At 41.0% G+C, this 9,100-nt stretch overlaps 1 protein-coding gene across 6 annotated transcripts in view; it reads left to right on the top strand.

The window, feature by feature from the left end:
* LOC109921384 (kinesin light chain 1-like) overlaps window positions 1-9,100 on the top strand; it is a 74,480-nt gene that overhangs the window by 6,981 nt on the left and 58,399 nt on the right. For 5 of the 6 annotated variants that reach the window (XR_007265781.1, XM_048618184.1, XM_020521419.2 and 2 more), the window contains exon 2: window positions 199-303. The exons of the other annotated variant lie outside the window; for it this stretch is intronic. The gene's annotated coding sequence lies outside the window, so the exon portion shown is untranslated. The remainder of the gene's footprint in view (window positions 1-198; window positions 304-9,100) is intronic. 6 annotated transcript variants of the gene reach the window in all.

Raw genomic sequence — 9,100 nt, 5'->3', positions numbered from 1 at the left:
GTATCTCTTGCAAAAAAGGAGGTGCTGTTAAAAGATGGGATAAAAGTCTCTTTGCATCTAATTTACATGCCTTAATTTGCCTGCATTTTACCAGTTGCTGTCTGGAAGGTTGTGCTAACTTGCTCACAATTTAATTAGTCGTTGTACCGAAGCTGTGAGTGAGCATATAATGATATGAATAATAATTCTACACTCCAGTGTCAGCACTTCTCGTAGAGCTGAAGAGTTCTGCTTGTCGACTTGCTAAGGAAGGCTACTTTGCAGCTTCGCTGAGGATCAAGAAGCAAAGCGACTGTTTAGCTTGTGAGTAATGATGCTGCTTTTTATTCTGTCGTCTCTAATTTGTTGTGGTGGCTCTCTCTGCAATCCCTTGACCTGTGGCTTTTATCTCCCCCCCCCCCCCCCCCCCCCCCAAACCCCCCCCCCCCCCCGCTCCCCCTGGGGGGGGAAAAGGGGAAAAAAAAAGGGGGGGGGGAAAGAGTCAATTTTTTATTTCTAGTTGGATGGCCAAAGAATTGTTTGTCTGTGACATTGTGTTCAGTGAAACGGTCCACCTGTTTCCACATTCATTTGGTACACAAAGAAGGCTACTTGAGTGAAGGACATGGGGTGGCCTGTGGTGCTTGTGAAACTGTACTCTAGTAATCAACAGCTGCTGGTGAAGATGGAGAGGGCACAAACAGCAGGACAAGGAAGTATCAGTTGGCTGACAATTAGTTTTAAATGTGTATGTGCGACTGTTCTTAATGGAGACTCCTGGTGATTAAAATATTCTGGAATGGGCATGCCTTCAGTGTGCATTGTAGCAACTGTTACTACCCACCTCCTACATGCTTCAGCAGAAACCCGAGAACCAAGAATGGAAAACAAGTATCCAAAGAGAGGCCTCTTAATCTATTAATAATAAGATGCCCATTCATATCTTTTTTCACTGCAGTCCCTGTATTTGTGATTAATCATGTTTCAGATGTTCATTGAGTCAATAGCATAAAAATAGTCTTTTTTTAAAATTTAAAATATGCTGCTTGAATTTTTATGACATAGAACTTGTCATGAGTTTACCAAGGGGAAGAAGGGTAGAAACAGTTTGTAGTTAAACCTATTTTTCTAATCAACCTGTTCAGAGATGTTATTACACACCTCTAGAGCAGGTGGGACTTGAACCCAGGCTTTGCCATACAGGGGTAGGGACTCTACTTCCGTGCCACAAGCAGGCCCAGTTTGCAGTTATACAAGTGGCTTTCACAACCCCAGGATGTCATCAAGCACTTCACATCGAAAGAAACACTTCTGAAGAGTAGTCATTGTTTCAATGTAGGAAGCACAGCAGCCACTGTCACACAGCAAGCTCCAACGAATCGTAGTGATCATATAAAAGGAAAAATATATGTATCAGGACACCAGGGAAAATCCCACTGCTGTATTTTGAGAAGAGCCAGGGCACGTTTTGTGCTTGACCTAGAGGGTAGATAGAGCCTTGGTTTAATGCCTCATTCATTGTGAGGCACAGCAAATTTGACAGTGCAGACTTCCTCCATTTGGCATTGGAAATGTCAGTCCGGATATTATCCTCCTGTCTCTGGCATGGAATTTGAACTGTCAACCTCTGACTCCAGTGAGAATGAGACAACTGACCCAAGGCACTTTAGCACAAAGCATACTTGTTGCAGAGCATCTTATTCCTTCAAGAATTCTTCTGTTTTGAAATGTTTGGAATGGTAGTGAGATTAATTAAACATGTTTTTCATAAATATAATGTATTGAATGGAGTTGTAGTTAACGCTTTCGCAAATTGTTCACAGGATGTGAGTGTTGCTGGCTTGGCCAGCATTTGTTGCCCATCCCTAATTGCTCTGGAGAAGGTAGTGGTGAGCTGTCTTTTTGATCCACTGCAGCCCATATGGTGTAGGGAAACGTGCAGTGCTGTTACAGATGGGAGTTCTGGGATTTTGATCCAATGATTGGAAATGAATGGTGATTTTTTTTTTAAAGCTAGATTTGTGTCTGACTTGGAAAAGACATTCAAATGTTGTGTTCTAGTGTGTCAGTGGTTGCATATGTCAGTTCTGTGTAGCCTGCTTCATAAGTTATATTAGCCACTGAATTGGATTAAGTTTGACTTATTCTTTTATGAGATGTGGGCATCATTGGCAAGGCCTGCGTTTGTTGTTTATCCCTAATTATCCTTGAACTGAATAGCTTGCATGGCTGTTTTACAGGTTAGGCAGGAGTGAACAGCATTGCTGTGAGTCTGGAGTCTCATTGACCAGATCGGGTAGATTTCCTTCACTAAAAGGGATATTAGCGAACCAGATCAATTTTTAATGACAAGTTATCAAATGTTATGACTTTTAGCTTTAAACTTGCTTAATGCTTCAGTAATTTTGTTGGAAGACTCATTTCTCTTCATTGCTTGCAATTTATGGTTCTCTCTGTATGGGTATGTGTTAAACTCCCACACATATTTGCAATGCAGCCCATGAAGCCAGTTTCATCCCTTGTGCCCATTTATAATTTGGTAAACATGCATTTGTGGGGTGAAAGATTGAGCCTGACTACTATTGTGAGTATAGCGTAGTGGGCAAACTGAAGAGTCAGCTTGTATGTCGAGAATGTATAGATAAGTGATTCTCATGGCCACAGAAATGCATACTGCATCCTCCCCCAGTCTGTGCAGATAACACTTTGTGGGATGTAGATTAAGCCTAGTGGCAGAATGTTGAATGAGGACACCTTGTCCATTGTGTTTGACACCCCTGATATAATCTATTCACCATTGCAGCAGTTGGAGCATATTGCATTGTTTGAGAACTGGTCTTGGTTTGTTAATAATCTGCCTGTTCCATTGGGCATTGAAATCCTGCAGTAGTGATTTATGACACTGAGTGATGTAGCATCTTTGCTTCTAAATCAAAATGTTGTGGGTTCGAATCCTGTTTGAGAGAGATGAGCATAAAGGCCAAGGTGGCACTCCAATAAATTCCTGAGGGAGTGTGAGCACAATTCTTTTTCATTCAGCAAAGAACATCGAGCTCCTGTCTAAATTCTGACTATTTCCCTCAAGAAACATTACTTTAACATATAGATGATCCGGTAATTTCTCTCTCAGCTCTTCCTTAATAGCTGCTGTAATTGCCTAAATCATTGTAATTTTGAAGATATTACACAGCTTGGAAATGGTTTAGCATTTTTTACATATATCCATTTCATGTGTCTATGTTATGAAATACTAATTTGTGCATGATTGGGCAAGTTATTCCTTTCTTTCCTATTCACTGTTGAGAATTCTTTTAAGAAAGTTTGTTTTACAATATGAATTGTTACAGTGGCACTTTTTGGTGAAGGATAAACAAAGCAACCTCTGTACGGTTGAAAAAAATGTTGTTTTTTAAGGATAGTCTGTAACTACAGCCAACTGATGTACAAAGCTTGTTTGTTTGTCTTTAGGCCTGTCACATTGGTTGAATGAGTGTGACTCTGATCAGAGTTTTATTGGATGGAGTAGTTGAGATAAAATGCTGTCTGCTACCATCCACTATTGGCACACAAGATGACACCACTGACCAATAGAGCAACAGGCTGCTCGGTTCTTGTATTCTGAAATACTTCATTTGGGAAGTATTCATTCATTTCATTTCATTTCATTTTGCAGTCAGGAAGCCTCTGCTGAGGTCCTAGAAGTGGAATCTCCACCGTATTTGTGCCATAACTAAACTTTGATAGGGCAAACAGACCCTATATTGGCTGTTGCAATGGTTTTAACCTGAAGTGTTGACGTTAGGAATTGCTAGAGTAGGTATTAATGTTCTTAAACATTAGGCAGGGTCCGTATAACTGTCGTGTACTGAAGCTTTTTTCTCAATGCCCAGCCATTAAACTGTTCTATTTAAAAGAAGAGTTCAGCTGTTAGTGAAAATTCCTGAAAAGAAATCTTTTGTTGCACCACTTTGATTGATGGGTGCAGATTAGGGAAAAAAACAGCTTCAGCATTTGGTGCAATTTCAGTAGAGCTCTTTGTTGACATATCCCCAAGGGCTATCATGTCAGAGCATTGCTTAGCTGAGTTTCAAAAGGTTCAATTATCAAAGCAACGGATTCTGAGTTCAGAGTTTGCGTGAAAGTTTTGAAAATAATTAAAGGATTCACTTTTGTTTTTGATGTAAAGTCTGAATAGGAGCTTTCTTTTATAAGGGATGAACCACTTGAGATTTAAACATGTTGAGTAGATGCTATGATTGGGAGCTTTTTTCTCTCTATCATGTGTAGGAATGAAAATGGTATTGCCCTGTTAGAAGCTTATGTTATTTTATCTCCACTTGGCACCATAGGTATGCCCAAGATGGACACTGGGAGAGACAGTGGGTGGGCGATATGCATGTGCATGGAGGGTACGAGGGACAAAGCAGTAGGGGTGCATAGGGTGCCTAAGTTGACATGGAGGATATGGGGATGGGTCAGATCATGTGAACGGTGAGGGCTAGAGATCCTAACAACTACTAAAGTAACTGGGATGAATTTTCAGAGAATCCAGGCTGGCTTTTTGATTAGCCTGTTTTTCCATTTATGCAACTTTGCGGCTGCTTTTGCTTTGCTCCTGAGGTCGAAACTCTGACTCTATTCCTGACTCCCAGAGTGAAAAACCACGTTTTAGGGTAGATTTTACTCAGTTGGTTCCAATGAGTCAGGAAATTTCCTAACTTGAGCTACCCATCCTAGTAGCTAAACTCCAGCCCAGAATGTCTGCTCATAGTGCGTCCTTTCCCACAATCTCTCTTGCAGTGATCTGCTCTTCAGAGTGTGAAATATCTGGCATCAGTGTCAGCTATGTATGCTCCTGTGTATCCATGTGCCAAAGTGTTGGTACCATCAGGATTTTTAATCAAAGCAGCAATTGTAAACTTGGCATCTAAAAGGGAAAATCACCTTGACGTTTCGAGTAGGGCCATCTGCAAGGATCTTGGAAAAGCAGTCATGTGAAACTTCCTCTGATGAGAATGTCTGCCTGTGATTTTAGACTCTCTTGTCACTTGTACCCAGCTGTGCATCCCGAATGTTTTCTGTTCTTAATCTGGACTTGTACATTTGGAGAGTTCATTGTTACATAGCTGCGGGGATATCTCCTTGCTCATTTCAAAAAGTGTATGCATTGTGACAGTGGGGGAGGTTAAAGGGAGAATAAGCAATGTCACTTTAACATTCAGCTAACTAAATATGTACTTTTTTGAGTCATTCACATATTTCCTTTTTTTTAATTTTAACAAGGTCACAACTCCGAAGATACCAGAAAATGCCAAAGACTGACAAACCCCTTTAAAGTCTTTTGGACGTGTCCTGTCCAATTGCATTAGACAGTCTGCCATTTCCATTCTAGTGTGGTTCCCTGGTTGAGATTGTTGCCTAGAGGATAGCTTTTAAGTACACGATTTACATTCCTCTGTGGACTTTGTCAGCTGGGTGGGAAGTGGAAAAGATTTTGTGGCTCAGATGGCTTTGCAGGGTGGAAGCTGAGACACCCGGGTCCAGTGGAGAATGATCTTTAAACTTATCCATATTCTCGCACAACATCAAAAAAATTGCTCCTCCTGCAAGGATCACTGCATAGTGATGTGTCACCCGGGGATTGGTGGTGCTCAACCACTGTGAAATAGTACAGTAGTGTCTGAAATACTTGATCTACCCTGTGATTTCCCAACTCAACGCAAAAAGTTTATGGCAAGAAGTAAGCTATTTACCCATCATCTTTATAGAAGCAGAAAGTTCTGGAGAAATGCAGTAGGCCTAGCAGAATCTGGAGGGAAACCAGGTTGATGTTTTGAGCCCAATATGCCTCTTCATCGGATCACTCCTCTTCTGCTCAGAAAAAGTGTAATCACACTCGATACGTTAATTCTGCACCCCTCTCCACTGATGCTGCCAAACCTGCTGAGTTCCTGACACTTTTGGTTTTTATTTCAGATGTCCAGCGCTTGCAGTATTTTGTTTTTATGTTAGTACAACTTCTTTACCAGAGCAATCCAAAACCCCACCTCACTGCCCTGCTGTTTCTTCACTTCCCTTTTACTTTGCTCCACTCAGAATGTCTCTTCATCTTTTCCTTCATGATACATCAGTCTTCGTCTCATTTCATCCCTAGCGGCAAAGCTTCAATCTTTAACAACTTTTAAGTATTTTACCCTCCATCTCTCTTTCAGTCTGTCATTGGAGGAAATGTGATTACCAATTGTAAAAACCTCTGCCTGGCCAGAATCAACCAATAGCACTGACCTATGGCTACGAGTGTAGCTATAGCCTTATTGATATCTCCAGCCATTTTGAATTACACATCGTCAGACAAATGTATTTCAAATACATTGTGATTACTAAAATCCAGAACAAGAGCAGCCAGCTAATTTATTTTCTGAGCACAACTAGTTTTTAACAAATAAAATGCAATTTCTATGCTTTACTGGATGAAATGCCGAGGGAACTTGCTATTTGATCCACTCAGTGTAAGCATTGAGCTCATGATTAAGTTTATTTGGCAGCACTCTCACTTTTGATCAAATAGGCAGCACAGTGGCTTAGATGGGTAGCATGGTGGCTTAGCAGTTTGTACTGCTGCCTCACAGTGCTAGAAACCGAGGTTTGATTCCACCCTCAGGCGACTGTCTGTGTGGAGTTTGTACATTCTTTCGGTGTCTGCATGGATTTTCTCCAGATATTCCGGTTTCCACCCACAGTCCAAAGATGTGTAGTTTAGGTGGATGGGCAATTTAGCAGGGATGTGCAGACTACATGAATTAGCCATGGGTAATGCAGGGTTACAGGGATAGGATAGGGCCCGTGTGGAGTTGAAGCATGCCATTTGGCCCATCCACACTGTAGGGATTCTAAGTTCAAGTACTACTGCAGGGCTTTTCCTCAGAAATCAAGACCGACACTCCCTGTGCCAGTACTGATGGACTGCTACAGTGTCAGAGGTGCTGTCTTTCTGAGACCAGTTAAACCAAAGCCCTGCTTTTTTCAGCTCAGATCGATGTAAATGATCCCACAGCTCTATTTTGAAGAAGGGAATGAAAGTTTTGCCTGATGATCTGGCCAAAATTTATCCTTCAGTCTGGTCTAGATTATCTGGTCATTAATCACCTTTTACAGAAATTTGCTATGTGCAAACTAACTGTTAGTAATTCCTTTTCAAAAACACTTCATGAGGTATAAAGTGTGCTGACATGTAAATGGTCATGGATGGTTAAGTTAGCAACTCATCATTACAGCCTTGCATCCGCATACCAGCTGTGAGGCACCGACATGCTATTTCTCACTGAAACTTGGTGAATTGACTGTTTTGGTGAACTGGACTTCTTAAAATACCTGATATTAAACAATAATGTTATATTTAAGCAAGGCTTTTGTTCTTCAATATTCACCTTTCAGTCAGAATTTTATCCCGTAGAAGAGCAGCAGGTGGAAATGAATGGTTCAGGGTTTGGTACGCTGTATAAGCTACACAGAAACTGGGACTGGATTGGTGGAAGCAACCTTAGAATACCTTTCCATAATGCGTATGATGATATGGTGATGTAATCCATCAAGAATTACAGTACAGCAAAAAGACTTGCAAAATTAAAATTAGCACTAAGGTAGCAGGGTGGGGATCTTAAGCTACTTACATTCATTCTTTACTTTTGCCTTCCAGGATGAGAATTTCCTCAGCTACTCTCTGCACTTAACATCATAATAATATTAACAATGTTACTACAGGTGATCTGGGTAATTCTGACCTTAGCACTGCCTTTCGCCCTGGTTGTCTGCTTTACTTACTCAAGTGCCATCTGTTTTGTCTTCAAGATCCAATTTGGAGACTTGAGCGCAAAAATCGAGATTGACTCTCTACTGTTCGCACTGAGGGAGGGCTACACTGTCAGATGGATTTGTCTTTCAGACGAGATTGCTTCTTACCATCTAAAGTGGGCACTGGAGATCCAACAAAAGGGTTTCAAGGAAGAGCAGGAGATTTCTTCCTGGCCTTTTGAGCTGACATTTATCCCTCAATGCTCATCAATAAAATGGACTATTTGGTCATCCCGTTGCTATTTATGGGAGCATACTGTGTGCAAGTTGGCTGCTGTATTTCCTACATCGTAACAGTGTTCACACTGCACAGCACTTCGGAGATTGTGAAAAGCACTGTATAAGTGCAAGTTCTTTGTGCACTACTCTACATCCGATGGCTCTTCTATTTTCTTTAGTATTTGCACCTCTTCAGCTGTCTTACCTGGAAAATTCTGAGGTAAATCATAAAAGCAGTTTATTTTTCACTTTTTTTTTCCCTGCTGACAATTATATCTCACATCATGTGGTGGAAGACAAAACTTTATTTTCAAAGATATGTCATTGTTTTCAAATTTTAAACTTGTTCTCGTAAGTGTTGGTAAAACCACATTTACTACCCACCCATATTTGTCCAAAGCTGAAGGTGTGTGTGCAATTGCAGGTTATGGGACCTTGCTGTAAAATGGCTCCCACCAGCCCATGATTGCCCTATTATCTTGAGTCCTTCAAGACTAAGAAATACAATAAGATGATGCTTAAGTTTAAGAATCTTTTAGATTTTTTGGGAAGAAGTTACCGCTTGACCCTTGGTCACAAATCATACACTTCCTCCTAATTTTCTAACCGCTTGTTGTGAAGGAGCTGACTTCCTACATTTTTTAATTTCCCTTATCCTTCATTGGATGTGTGCATCAGTGACAAGACTAGCATTTGATGCTCACCCCTCACTGCCATTGAATAGAGTGGCTTCCTACTCCCATATCTGAGGGTAGTCAAGTGACAAACAACCTGTGATATGGATTCACGTGTAGGCCAGACCAAGTAAGGACAGCAGATTTCCTTCCCTAAAGGGCATCTGTAAACTAGGTAGGGTTTTTGACAACAATAAACAATAGGTTTGTGCCCACTGTTGCTGAGACTAGCAGATTTTTTGCGATGAATTAGGGCCAGACTGTTGAGGAGAGATGTTAGGAAGCGATACTACACACAAAGGGTGGGAGATGTTTGGAGCACTATTTCTGCATCTGCTGCTGTTTGTGGATCCGTTGTTAATTTTAAATCTAAGATA

Source organism: Rhincodon typus, chromosome 39 (assembly GCF_021869965.1).
Source record: "Rhincodon typus isolate 14 chromosome 39, sRhiTyp1.1, whole genome shotgun sequence".
Classification (NCBI taxonomy): Eukaryota; Metazoa; Chordata; class Chondrichthyes; order Orectolobiformes; family Rhincodontidae; genus Rhincodon; species Rhincodon typus.
Note: the sequence above shows the minus strand (reverse complement) of the source record. Positions and strands in the feature narration are given on the sequence as shown.